This window comes from Poecilia reticulata, chromosome 22, assembly GCF_904066995.2.
Source record: "Poecilia reticulata chromosome 22, P_reticulata-male-v2, whole genome shotgun sequence".
Lineage (NCBI taxonomy): Eukaryota > Metazoa > Chordata > Actinopteri > Cyprinodontiformes > Poeciliidae > Poecilia > Poecilia reticulata.
Genome location: NC_088851.1, coordinates 24,179,818 through 24,194,419, shown reverse-complemented (window position 1 = coordinate 24,194,419; position 14,602 = coordinate 24,179,818).

Sequence of the window (14,602 nt, the reverse complement as noted above, 5' to 3'; positions counted from 1 at the left end):
ACTCATAATTTCAAACTTACCCCAATCTGCCTTCTCAAATTTCCACCTCCCCTCAAGTTTTGTCTGGTCTTGCTTTACATTTATACCTATATTAACAAAAATTGGATAATGATCACTCCCTATTGTGTTTTCTTTAAATACTTTCCATCTGCATAAATCAGCAATATCAAACTCACCTTGAAATGCAAAAGGGCATTTATTGATGGCAGCTGTTAGGGTCACCAGGTGTGTGTTTCTCTGTTTGCCCTCTTTACATTTCTTTTTTGTCTTCCAACAAATTGAGAATATTTTTGTCATGTTTGAGTAAGAGATATTTGCTTTCATGGACTGAGGAAGTTAGAAGATTTCTATAAGATTTAATTTTTGCCAACAGGGCCTTGTGTTTACTGGTAAGTGCTGGAAGCAAATCAGCTTGAATGATTAGTTGCAAACATTTTTGTGGAAACATAGATAACTTGTAACTTACTGTCCAGGCAATAGATTAAAACAAACAAACAAACAAACAAACAAACAAACAAACAAACAAACAAACAAAAAGCATAGAAAAGACAAAAAGTACAAATGTGATAATTTACACAATGGGAACTAGACTGATTAAATACCTAGCACCTAACCTAAGAAGAGATATGTTTTATTTGTTTTTTGTTAGGTTTTTTTTTCCGGATTAATAGCTGCTATTTTTCGGACTATAAGCCGCTACTTTTTTCCTACTCTTTAAACCATGTGTGGTTTACAGCTTTTCTGTGGATTTTTCCTTCAACCACCAGGGGGCTCTTTAGCAGGAAGTGAATCATTGAAAGTCAAAATTGGAAATCAAAGAAGAAAGCGCAAATTAGGTGGCGGTAATGCACAACTTTAAATTGCTTGCCAACCGACATTAAACTAGAAGAAGAAAGCGCAAATTTTCATTTAGAACAAGCACATGCTACCAGCAGGCACGACGGAGAAATTTCTTCAAACTCATACACCCTCATCATGGAAACCACATGAAGAAGTTCATATGATGTAGCTTTGAGGGCTACCGATCTGGCAGCACATAGATCCGCTGCAGTAAACAATCCATGGTTCGGCGTTGGAGACGCAGGGCTGCTCACAAAGACTCTGCTGCGTCCTTGTGAAAAACCGAGAGCGGAGTAGATATCAGCGGCTGATATATGTAAGTTTCCAGTTTTATTTTTTTTAAAACTTTGTAGATGCGGCTTATAATGAGGTGCGCTCTAAAGTCCAGAAAATACAGTGATATAAAAGGAATTTGAATGTAATCAGACTCGTTTGTAAGACTGCGCTGGATAACTGTTCATTTAGCTCAGTGAATCAAAATGTCCAGAAGCTAATTTTCTCAGTAATTCGAAGGCTAAATCTCTGAGTGCACTCAGAGGGATATATTTGAAATGTTTCTGATTTTATTAATGATTTTGACTTGCAGTTAATGAATACCACAAATTCTGTATCTCAGAAAATTGGAATATTAAATAAGACAAAAATTATAATAATGGAGAAATGAGATCTTCTTGCCTGCAAAGTTTAGGGGAAGACTCCTGACTTGACTATCGTTGACATCCTAATCGCTACAGAAGCTGAGTGCTGAATCTAAACATGTTAGTGGAAAGTTGAGTGGATGGAAAATAACTGCAGCAACATTATCAGAGTTCCTTCAAGCTCCAATATAAACCTTCCACAGATTTCAGGAGCCATGCTTTCAGCTCTGAACATTTCAGAGCACTTCCTGCTAATTTTACTGTCCGACTTTTGAACATTCCCTCATTTCTGTTTTCCGAATTTTTTCTTTTTGTAATCATTTGAGAAATTGAATCCTGGGTGCCATCTTTAAGTGATCAAACTTACGCTCACCTCTGTCACGCATCACTTGCACAGATGTCTTATTTTTTCAAACTTAACAATGACTCAGTAATCCTGACTAATTCACATGGCATGTTTTCTGTTCTCTCTGTGTGTTTGAGTGAAGGAGGGACAGTACGCTACGTCAGCAGCCATGATACTATAACAGGAGCCTTGGAAAAAAACAAAGGTAGGTCAACAAAGGGTGCAGCTACTGTTCTAACACGGATGACTTTTATTTTTTTTCTTTGTGTTACAAAAGCAGATGCATATCATGTGATGAATCGATGAGTCACTGTTTCCATTAATGGCAGAAATTATGATCAATACATGAAAAAAGATGGTTGAATCTTATCTGGAACATTATGTGTGATTAAAACTGTTTAAATTATTATGCGTTATTAAAACCCATTGAAACTTTTAATGGGTTGAACGGTCTCTTTCCATCACCCTAATCTTTAGCTCCTTTTGCAGCTTCTCTGTGTGAGTGAATTTAGCACTCGGAAAGTCAGAAAAGTCAAATTTTAACTTTTTAAACTTAAATCTGCTGGTGTTATGAAGTATTTGGGTTTGCACATTTTTGACTATCGATGTTACCAATTTTCAGCTTCACCCAACAAGAAGAAAATCAATTTGCATATCAGACTGGTAAAGACTTGTTCATGAAAACCAGGATTTTAGGGGATAGAAAATTTAAAATTTGTAGCTAATAATGGAATTTATGAAATCATATATAGTTGATTCTGTGTCTGGAATGTTATTTATTATTAATTTTCCAAACAAAAACTGTGTAGACGTTTTTCCACTCATGTAGGAAATTTGTAAACTTGATCTTAACATTAACTCTGTGGGAATGAGTCATTATTGGATGATTAAAACTTTAGTAACTTATTAAAATCTGATCATAAATGATCAAAGTTTGGTTTTAAATCTGACCCCCAGCTGCCAGTAGGGGGAGTGAAGAGCTGCTGTTGGGCAGCAGCTAACCTTGACGTGAAGATGAATAATCCACGCTTATCAAGGTGACTTTCCATCACCGTTCGATGGTTGACTGAGACGTCAGCTCAAATGCTTGAGCACGACTCTCACATCGTAAATGCCGTTTATCACTGAAGGCAATACGAGACACTGAGCAAACATTCTTCTTCTTCTGTTCTGTTGTTGTTTGTGACAGTAAAGGTGCAAGAACGTGCTGCACACTGATCAGCTCCACTGCTAGAGTGCGTTTCGTTGCATGAAAAGGTGCATTTAATTGGTTGCTGCTTCCTGTTTGCGAAACCAAATCATCATGACTTGGTGACGGCATTTATCTTTCATCTTTGTTTTTATGTCTTGCATGAGCTCTCAAAAGTTTTTTTTTTTTTTTTTGAATAACACTTCAATAAGTTTAGCGATATAACATCTTGTTTTCCCGAAACTGCAAAGTCTTTCCTTCCCTCCAGACTCGTCACACTTTAACGCTCCTGAATTAGCTGCAGGAATGAGACGTGGCTTTACAGGCCGGGTGTGTTAAACACACACTCACACACACACTGATTTAGAGACTGAAACAGGTGAAAAGCACAGGTGTCTTCCTCCAGGTGGGAACAGGTACACACACCTGCAGGTGGGACAAATTCGTCCACTTTTTGGGATGCATAAATCAACTTAAGGCTTTTCATTTATTAACAAATATGCAGGAAAACTGCAGCATTAACATGTAAAACTCCTTCTCCATGATAACATAGAAATATTTAACACTCTTACTCTGTTGTCACCACTTTTATTACAAGTTTTCACAAAGGTTCCTACTGTTAAAAAGTCCCACAATTATGATCTTTATGATCCTGACACTTAAAATATAAATTACTGTTTGGTTTAAAAAAATGCATATAAAGCTGTGTGAGATGAAAGAGATGAAAACCCTGTAGGTTAGAATTCCTTTCCCGTAAACGTTTGTGCCTTTGTTAGGAGAAATGGCATTCAGCTCAGCGGATTGACCAGTTTACTGCCACAGGCCTGAATGACTGACTGGTTTTCTTCTGCAGACATCTGCGTGCTTTCGTCTTTCAAGCTTATTCCATGAGGCGTTTTTAAAGATACATTATATTGTCAATGTTGTTTTAACAGTAAAAACAGTCATTTAGACTTATTATTCTTGCCGTTTTCAGATCCTTTCAATTCCTGTTGGCAGTTTGTTCAAAAACAAAGAGAACTGAAGGAGCTACCGAACGGATAAAGGTTATGAAATTTAGAAAGCATGCGCATTTTGTGGTGCATTACAATGTTTGTATCTATTTTAATTAAAATAGAGCAAGCTCTGTCCGCTTTGCATTTGTTTGTGCCATAACGTGCATCTCAAATGCATTTAATATGTATGCAGTATATTTTTTGTCATTCCCTCAAAAAATAATGCTTTGTTGTTTTCCACAAGATGAGGATATTTCTACATGGGGTGTAAAATGGTTTGGAATAAGAACAAACATTTTTTGTATATGAACAAAACTTTTGTTTCATTCTGAAAATTAATTTCAAATAGAAAATGAGACGGATATCTCTTAAACGTTGCATCTGTTTTTGAAAAGGAAAAAGTTTATTTTCTCCAGTTTTCTTTATTTTATTTTACGTCCAGTTATTTCTGAAACGTTTTTATTTTGGAAGTCCTCCTTGCCATCACCCTAATCATTAGCTCCTTTTTCAGATTATCTGTCGGAATGAAGTTGGGACTCAGAAAGTTGGGAAAAATAAAATAGAAGAAGAGATTCAAAAACTAAAACTGAGATTTTAGGGGGTTGAAAACAGAGTTTGAAGCCAAGTGTGTTGCTTTTTTTCCCTATAGCTTCACATGGCTGCTCTGCTGCAAGAGAATGCAAAACAGAAAATTAAACAATGTTAATATAAAATGTTTCTTGTATTTAAACCATGGTAACATTAAAAGTTTTTATTTACAAAGACTTTAACTTATGTGGTATAACATTTAAATAAAAAAAAAAACACTGAAATGGTGGGGATTGAAGTTTATGCTGACATTGAAAAAACCAAAATATTTAAAACATTAATTATTCTTTTATGATAATTGTATGAAAATCTTTAAAGCAGTTTTTTATTTTTGGTCTTTAAGATTCTATGCGCATAAAATGAATGAAACGTTTTGCATTGTTTTTATTCCAGGTTTATTTTTCCCAAAAGAAAAACTTTTCACTAAAATGTAAGTTTGAAGATCTGATTTGCATTTTTTTATGTCTAAGAAAAGGTTGACAGAAGACGTATTTTTTGTTGTACCCAAAATCTAAAACCATTAAATGAAACAGAAATTTCTGAGGTGGACATTTTTCGTTTTTCATGTAAAGTCTTAATTTTAAGATGTTCTTTTTATTTGTTTTTATTGCATTAACTTCTTTTGCTTTGCGTCGGTACACGGTTAGTTTCTCTTTCTTTGCGGTTTGAGGGCGACGTCCTCTGTCCTTCGGTAAGGAATGCAAAAACGTTGCATGTATTAACTGCCAGGCCTGTTTTAAAAACCGAACAGAGCAGCATTCACTTGTAATGAGTAAAGAATGCGAGTACGTTAGCTAGGAAGAGGGAATGAAGGGGACACTTCATTTCAACACCGCAAACTGCAACAGGAAGTTGTTTTTCTTGAGCGATACTCCAGATTGGGAACTTTGCACGTTGTGAAAATGTGCTGGTGGCAGAGCAGGATTTTCCTAAATCCTGTGCAGGTTCAGACTTGTTCGTGAACACTTGTCATTTGCAGTGACAATGACAACCCTGTAAGGAATGCTAGTTTTAATAGCTGAGCTTAATTACGCACAGCTCAGTGACTGTGGGTGTAAAGCTCTTTGACATGTTCTGACCCTAAAAGCTGACACAGTTTAACATGGACACCACCTGAGGTTGTGAAGAAAAAATAACATTTCATTCATTGAGCTGTTGCAGGGATTTAAACGTTTCTTCTTCAGAATAGCTGGAGATGTTGCTGTTTTGACTTCTATTAAGCAAACTGATTGATTTTTAAAGACGTGCAGAGTTTTATTTTTTTATTTAATAGCTGAGATCACTGTAGAATAGGATTTCTTGGATGATTATTACACCAGCGAGACTTCTGGGCTTATAAGGCTGGAGCCAGAGTTCAATTTAATAGGTTTTAATCTCGTCTGCCTGTAATTTGAGATGGATCCTTTTAACGGGGTTATTATTGCCTTAAGCCAGCTTGATGGCCTTATAAACTGAAATGACATTTTGGAAAATAAATGAAGCAATAACCAAAGCAAAGGGTGGAAGACTGGTGACTTACCCATTGAGCTAGCCATTCCTCCCGTAGTCTTTGCATATAACCCCTCTTGACTAGGGTTACTTGAGTAGTAGCATTCCAACAGATCCATATTTTTATCTCTCGCCCATTTCCATCTTGTTCCAGTAGCCCACTTTTCATCAGGGTGCTCTGGTTCCCCAGCACTATGGATCCATGTTTTCATCTCTCGCCCTTTTATATAACCCCTCTGACCAGGGTGCTCTGGTTCCCCAGCACTAAGTCGCTGCGCTGGCCGTGCTCATCGGACGCTATAAGGGATGATTTTATTTTCTTCTTTTGGCAAAAACACTGTTACAAAGGTTTTAAACTCAATAAACTGACAATCAACCTGTCAGTAAGTATTGGAAAATCACATTTCAAAGTTATCAATTTATAAATGATTGTTTGTAATCATAAGACATTTCCACTGTCCCCTCAAATATCATTCATCCTGATCTGTGTCAGGAAGATGTTGCCAAGCTGCAAAACCCAGGACAGGTTTCCGGTTAATCATGGGACAAACGCACAAACACACACACCTAGAGAGACCAATTAACTTGGAGAGAAAATAATTGCAAACTCCATGCAGAAAGACCCAAAGTTGGAATTCAAACCCAGGATCTTCTTGCTAAACTGCCGTGCAGCATCACGTTTATTTAGTGGGATTCCTGCAACCTCTGGCAAAAATTCTGAAAATTATAAAACCCGTTGTTGCTTGATTAGATAATCTTTCTTGATCCCAAATTCTTCAACTAACACAACACTGCTGGGAGGATTAAGTTCTACAGAATGTCTAAAACCACAAACATATTTGAGCCATCAAACAGTCATTCTGACTCAGGCTGGGGATTATTGCTGGATCACCGTGAATGCTGTCATGGAAACCTCATCCTGCGAAATGGCTCATGATGCAATTAGGTTTTCATTAGAACTAAAGGAGGCCATAAAATGTTTTACATCGCTTTGCTAATTTGAGTTTGTGGTGTTCAATTGGGCTAAAAATTAGCATTTGTTAGTTTGCAAAAACTGGTAACTGAACGAAATGAGCATGAACCAAACGAAAACAAGATAAGAAAGTGTTATGAAAACCCACACTGTGCATAACTCGTGCGTTGCAGTGTTTTCTTTTTTCTACCTGTAGTTGTGAGGTTTTGACAAGATTGCATCATCTCAACTGTTGACCTCAACAACTTGTATGCAGGTGCATCTAATAAACAAGATCGTCAGAATAATTTAATTCTTTTAATTTAAAAGTGAAACTCAATATGTAAAGTCATATGAAAGATGCTTTAATTCAAGCTTATCATGCAAAGTCACCTTAAGCATCAAAAATTCTGAATGATTTTCTAGATTTCTTTTCTGTCTCTCATATTTGAGGTCTACCTCTGATGTCAGTTACAGACCTGCCTCATCTTTTTAAGTGGGAGAATTTGCACAGTTGGTGGCTGACTAAATACTTTTTTTTACTTTAGATCAGGGGTGTCCAAAGTCGGTCCTCGAGGGCCGGGATCCTGCATTTTTAAGTTCTCTCCCTGGTGGTAGCAACAACCTCCTCAGCAAGTCAATGTTCTCCTTAGGCCTCTGATGAGCCATCATTTGATGCAGGTGTGTAAAACCAGGGAGGGAACTAAAATGTGCAGGATGACGCCCCTCGAGGAACGACTTTGGACACCCCTGCTTTAGATCAACATTTAGCTTTGGGCTTTTAATATTGGAGAAAGATCAGAGAAACAACTGTTAATTTTTAAATTGTGGATTACGAAGAACAAGAATCAAGCATGTAGAGCTGGGGTGTCCGAAGTCGGTCCTCGAGGGCCGTCATCCTGCCTGCTTTAGTTCTCTCCCTGGTGGTAGCAACAACCTCCTCAGCAAGTCAATTAGGCCTCTAACGAGCCATCATTTGATGCAGGTGTGCTAAACCTGGGAGAAAACTAAAGCATGCAGGATGGCGACCCTCGACATTGGACACCCCAACATTTAGCTTTATTCTTTACAAATCTAGAGCAAACTTAGAAAATACCATCTGCTTAGCAACCCAGAACAACATTTACTTTTAGACTTACTAATATTCAGCCCTGAAGAAGAATCAAACATGGAGAGCCAACATTTAGTTTTATGCCTCTCCAATCTTCTTTTTTGTTACCTGGTTTACCTGCTCAGTGTGAACTACTGAGCTGGTAGGTAGGGTTAGATTTTACAGATTAAAAAAAGAAAAACTAGCAACATTTATGTTGCGTGAAACAATATTTGTATGTAGGCATATAAATGGAAAGTTAAGTGGAAGAAAGAAACCTTGTGTCCAAGCGGTGGGTTAATACTGTAATGTCTCCTTGTAGAAGGTTGTACTGATTTTGAACTTGATGAAACACGATGCATTGACACATATTTTTGTATCAAACATTGTTTTTCCTTTTTTATTTGTCTGTTGTGGTTTTAGGTCACAATCATCAAAATGAACAGAATCACTCTGAAGGTCATAAATCTCTTTGATTATATTCTAATCTGAGATGCACCTGTACAAATGATGTCGTTATCCCTTCAAATGTTATATTTTTATAAAATTCTGATCTCCAAGTGGCCTTATCTCTCATAAATGAGATTTTTTTTGCTTTAATTTACCAAATGATTCACAACTATTTGTAAATTTTACCTACTTTAATCTTTAGAATGTTTTTATTCTAAATGCTCCCCTGTATAAATGTCTCCTCCATTGTTCAGTGCGTGTTTCTTTTTCATGCTTGTGCAGGGAAATCTTTTCACCAGGCAGGTTCTCGTCTAAGAAATGCTCAGACTTGGATTATTTTTTATTTCTTATGCTCATTTTAATCCGTCTGGCAGCTTGACCTTACATGTGAGGTTGTTTCTTGTATTTTGTGCTGCACGGTCGGATACACTGCACACTGCTTTACCCGTTTTGAGATGGTGTGTTGAAAAGGAAGACAGCTAGGAGGGAGAGAGAAATCTTGTTTGAAACCTGAACGGAGGAGACTGAACAAAAGCTAGTGTTTAATTCTCCTCTTTTTTTTTTTTTCTTGGTGGTTACTTCATATTTTCAGCACCCTGCAATCACAGCATCTTGTTAGCTTTGATTCAGGTTAGACTTGTTGCAGCAGACAACTCCCTTTCCTATCCAACACCCCCACAGTACACGCACACACGCACACACGCACACCCACACACACACACACACACACACACCCACACACACACACACACACACCATCCTCTTTCCCTTCCTCCTCTCCTCCCTGCGTCTCTCCCGGTCGTCCATTCACACCTCAGATTTAAATTGCGTTTCTTTTAAAACCGCAGATGAGCCGCATTTGTCTTGAGGGCAGAAGTGTCCCTCTGTCTTTTGTTTTCTCCTCTTCCTCCTGATCTTCACCGCCTCCCCTGCCGTCTTTGCACTGGCAGGTGACTTGCTGTCCCAAAGACTCCTAAGCCTCACACGAGCAGGTGCATGTCTGCCGGATACACATTTGATTACATTTTTTTGGTTTTACAAAGAATCGGAATTACTTTATCCTTTTTATTTGAAAATATGCAGGTCGACTAAACAATCTCGTAATTTACCGTTAACCTATTTGTTACAACTTCAGCTGACCAAAGTGCTTCACAGTAATTGCGACATCATAGATAAATGATAAAATAAAAATATATTTGATAAAAAGACAAGGGTAATAATATAATGACTAAAAACCAAGACGTGCTTCATTTCAGTTGGAGAAATTTCCTCATGGTTTCTGCATGGTTGCAGTAGCACCAATCTATTTAACTACTTTCTGTATTATTTTGGACTTAAGGTCCATCAATCTTAGCTTTAACTCGTGTTTGTGTGAACTAAAATGTTTTGATTTGATGACTTGTCCAGAATCTTGTTGAGGTGTTTTAGTGAAATCGATGCAACATCCATTCAAAACAAAAATAGAGATGGTTAATTTAAAATGAAGATTTAGGTAGTCTGTGCTCATTGTTTATTCAGTGAGTTGGTGGAACGTGCAGCTAAAAACCATCACAACTTTGGTCCAGTGGATGTTTAAAATGCCCTGTAGATGAAATCATACCTGAACTTTGAAACATAAATTTATCACAGTATTTGACTCAACATTGTAATTATTTCTCTAGTTCTGGCCACATTGCTGTAACTGTAGTAATCTTAAAGCCTGTAGCTTAGCGATGTTAATGGTAGAACAACGTCATGCAACTCAAACTCAGCAGATTGTATTTCCAGTCCAACACCATCACCTTCATTTTGCTCAGGCACACAGAAAAATGTGCTGCAGCTGAACCTGATTTTTGTTGCTAAACATGCAGGAGGATTGTCATCCGTTCGCTCGACGGTCTGGCTGTTGACTCCCCGCACAGGCTAGCTGGGTTAGCCGAGGCATGAACTGAGTTGCATCAGCTTCACTCAGGTTTGGGCTGTTCTTCCCTTCACATCTGAGATTTCCAGGTTTTTAGGAGATGACTTCCTTGAAGGTGGATGTCTGTTACCCTTGATAATCATTTTCTTAAGAGGAAGATCTCACAGTCATGCTTATCTGAGCATTTTGAACATCCATATATGGTTCTCGGTTCCTGTTTTGCTTTTATCATTCACCTTTGATGTGCTCTTTGGCTTTAAGATATGTTCATTCTTGAATATTTTAAAATTCTTGCCAATTCTTTAAGTCTGTTTGCTGCAGGTTTGCATTCAGTTACCAAACTGTGACAGACACTCCTGAGAAAGTAATTTATCTAATTCTCTGCACACCCACTTTAATTAAAATGGTCACCCTTGATCTGCTCTGTGCTCTGAGTTCGAGCCACAGTGTGTTCCTTGTAAAATTCACATCCACTTGTAATTTTAATAGATGATGGTCACCATTAACAGCTGCAACATAAAGCCGTCAGTTATATCCCCAACTTAATCTAGCATAGTAATAAATGAGGTATTTTCTTGGCACAGTCTAGGAAGCAATACTTTTAATTGTTGAAGATGTTTTTTTATTTCTGCAAACATTTGGGACTGCTATGAAAAGGTTAGCAATTTTAACTTTTACTATTTAAGAGGGAGACTGAATGAACCAACATGCTAAAAGCAGCACATTAGCAAATGAAAACATTACAGTGAAAGAGAAATGCAAATGTTTAGATGTCCAAAATAAATGTTTCACTTGTAAAATACTGCAGATGCCCAGCATTTGCAGATGTTGGAGCACCAGCCACATGTGATTAGCTAAAACCTTTAAAATACTTTAAAAACTTCTACGACTACTTGGTTTAGTCGTTCAAACATCAGACGCACCTCAATATGCATCAATATGCTCAATGGAAGCCGTTTCAGCACTTTCACAGGAGCTAATTTCTACATCCTTTATTTTCTCCGCTCTCAATCAGCATCCTGAAAATTAAACGGTGCTCCTGGATTGGCTGCTCTAAACTCCAGCCGATGGCTTGTCAAATAGTTCTGCAACTAGATATTTAAATTTTCAAACCTGCATTTTACTTCAAATATTTTATGCTCTGCAAAAAAATATGAGAATAGACACATTTTCCACAAATGTTCGCAGAAAAAAAAACATGAAATACTGAGCTGCGTTGTATTTTATCGAGATATTTGTATAATGATCAATCACAAAAGATCACATAATTTTTATTAAAAGTTGAGTTTTGACCTAAAACAAGCTCCTATATCTTGCTGAAAAGTTACTTGCAAGTTAATTTTGACTTATTTCAAGTGTTTTCAGGTATTTGAACTAGAAACTATACAGAAATTCCTGGTAAAATGTTGTGTTTTTACAATGTGTAGCTCCTCTGGTGAACTTTTGATTTTATCAGTCAAACATGGAGAATAAACCATCGTTGGTATTTTTTCCAGCTTGTTTCCCCCCGTGGGCATCTTGGCTGCTTCTGATTAATCCTCTCACTGTTATCTCTCCCGATGTCTAGCAGATCTACATAGGTCTCTTGTTTCATATTCTACTTGTATGTCAAATCCAGATGTTTTAGTCTGCAGCCAAACCTCAATAAGGCTTGCTGTTGTATCAGTTTTAACGGTTCTGTGCCTCCAGACAGAGAGGCTTAAATTAAGCAATTAGAAAGAAAAACACAGTTAAATCCTCAGATTTACCTTGTGAATTTCCGCAATTCACCAGGATATTTTCCGGCCCTCAAATGAATTTTCTTTTACTTTTTTTTTTGTTTGTTTGTCAGAGAGAGAAACAAGCTGGGGAAAATCCAACACAAACAGCGATTCCCTTTGTTTAACTGTGTAAAACAATAAAAAGATCTCTATGGCAGCAGAACTTTGGCCGTTAATCAAAAGTAGAGGTCACAAAGATTGCACAAACGTCAGTGTCTCTTGTTCCCTGTCTGCAACAAGGCGCACCCTGCTGTGGCCCATGAGCAGGGCACTGTGATTGTTTCAGCAGATGAGGAGAAAAGGGAGTGTACGTTTCCTCCAAGTCTTGGAGGAAAAGTACAAGCTGGGACATGTAGACTGAAACTGGGTGCGAGACGAAGAAAAGGCCAAAGGAGGTGGGGAGAGAGAGAAACGGATTACGGAAAAGTATCACAGGTGTCTTTTCTTTGCTGGAAGTCACTTTTAAATCTTTAATTGGTTAAAAAATGTATATTTTTGTAAGAACGTGAAGATAAACCAATAGAAAAAAGAATAAAATTAATCATATTTGAGCTTTTTACCTTTTTAAAAATTGTTTAAGCATGTTGTAAGGTTAGAAATTGCATGAAAAGACAATTAGGTAAGTAAGCAAATAGTACAAGAGAGAACATCATAATGTTCACATTGTAAATAGTGCAGAGTGCATGAGGAGGACATGCAAGAAGGGAAAAAAAAGAGTTTCTGTCTGTGGGTTTCACCTGTGAACCCGATGTAAGGTGGCCTGAACATGTTCCCTGATTTATTTGGGATGATGAAGCAACAGCGCCTGGAAAACTCTCCTCCTCCACTATCCCACGGGAATATCAGCAGCCATCCATAGAAAAAGAGGGACACAGAGCAATGGGTGGACTGGGAAAAAGGATGAGGAGGAGGAAAAAAAGAGATGGTGAAGGGAGAGAGGTGGAGAGATGTTTATCTTCAGGGAAAGAAAAGCAGGTGCAGACACGTGCTTCCTAATAACTGGTATATTTACAGTGATGGCTGACGGAAAATAAGCTGCCCGGAGAAACGTATTAAACATTAGGTTGGTTTACCTTTAACTAACAGCTGTTCTTTAGAGCCATCAGACTGCAAATTAGCATGACTTTGCCTTGCAAATGTATTCATGTACACAGTTAAAATCCAGTGCAACCGTTGGCCGTCATATGGTCACAAAATGAAAACAAAATGACAAAGTCAATGTAATTCCACTTTTTAGGTTTCACTTTGGAACAGAAAAATATCTGCACACCAAAATGGTACTGCACCACTTCAAACCAAACTAGATTTCCACCTAAAAAGTTTTAAACTTTGTGGAAAAATGTCAAAAAGGAAGTCATTCGAAGGTGCTCTGGTTAGATGAGACCAAAACACAACTTTTTTTTACTGAGTTATAAAACACTGTTTGGGGGGTAAATGCACATGCCCATTGAACACACACATGGTAAAACATGGTGTTGGCTACAGCATGCTGTGGGAATTACCTCTTGGAAACAGATCAGAGTGGATGGGAATATTTGTAGAGCTAAAAGAAGGGAAATCCTGAAAAAAAAACAAAATCCTGGGAACTGGGACATAACAGGAAATCAAGCGCAAACATCCAGTCAGAATTACAAAGGAATGGCTTAGATCAAAGCCTGTTCAGGAACGCCCTAGTCAAAGCACAGACCTAAATCCAAGTGAAATTTTTTTGGCAAGTCTTGAAAATGGCCAATCTGACTGAGGTTTAGCCACTGAACACAAACTCTTTACTCCTTATTCATCCGACCTGCTAGAGATGTGCATCAAAAAGTTAAATAAAACTGAAACAAATGTATGTAAGCTACAGTTATGTCCTCCTTTCTGCTGGTTAATCAGATAAAAGCCACAGGAAAAAAAAATACTTTGTGTACTTTTGCACTGTAACAAAATGGCACTCAACTTGAGTCGCTCTGAGACGAAGTCCATTTTTTGTTTTGTTTTTACCGTTTTCTAAGAAACGGTGAAAAAGAAAAGTGGAAGAACATTTCCTTGACGTAAAACAGAAGACATCTCAAAGATGACAAAAATTTGCCATGTTTAGTTAAGAACACAACGCGAAGCTCCACTCATTATCAACTTGTTTTCTTTTCGCGCAAGTTTGTAATAATAGACGTGAAGCAAAGCAAGACTAGCAGGTTGTTTCCACTTTTTTAAGCTAAGCTTGCAGACTAGTGAGAGTTACATGATATTTACCATGGAGTCTTGAGCTCACTGACATTATCGTCGCCATTATTATTAGTTTCAACTGCAGAAGACGTACATGCTTGTTGTTTGGTGATGTAAAATAGAAGTACCAATACATGTACCAACCCTCCAACTGTAGAAGG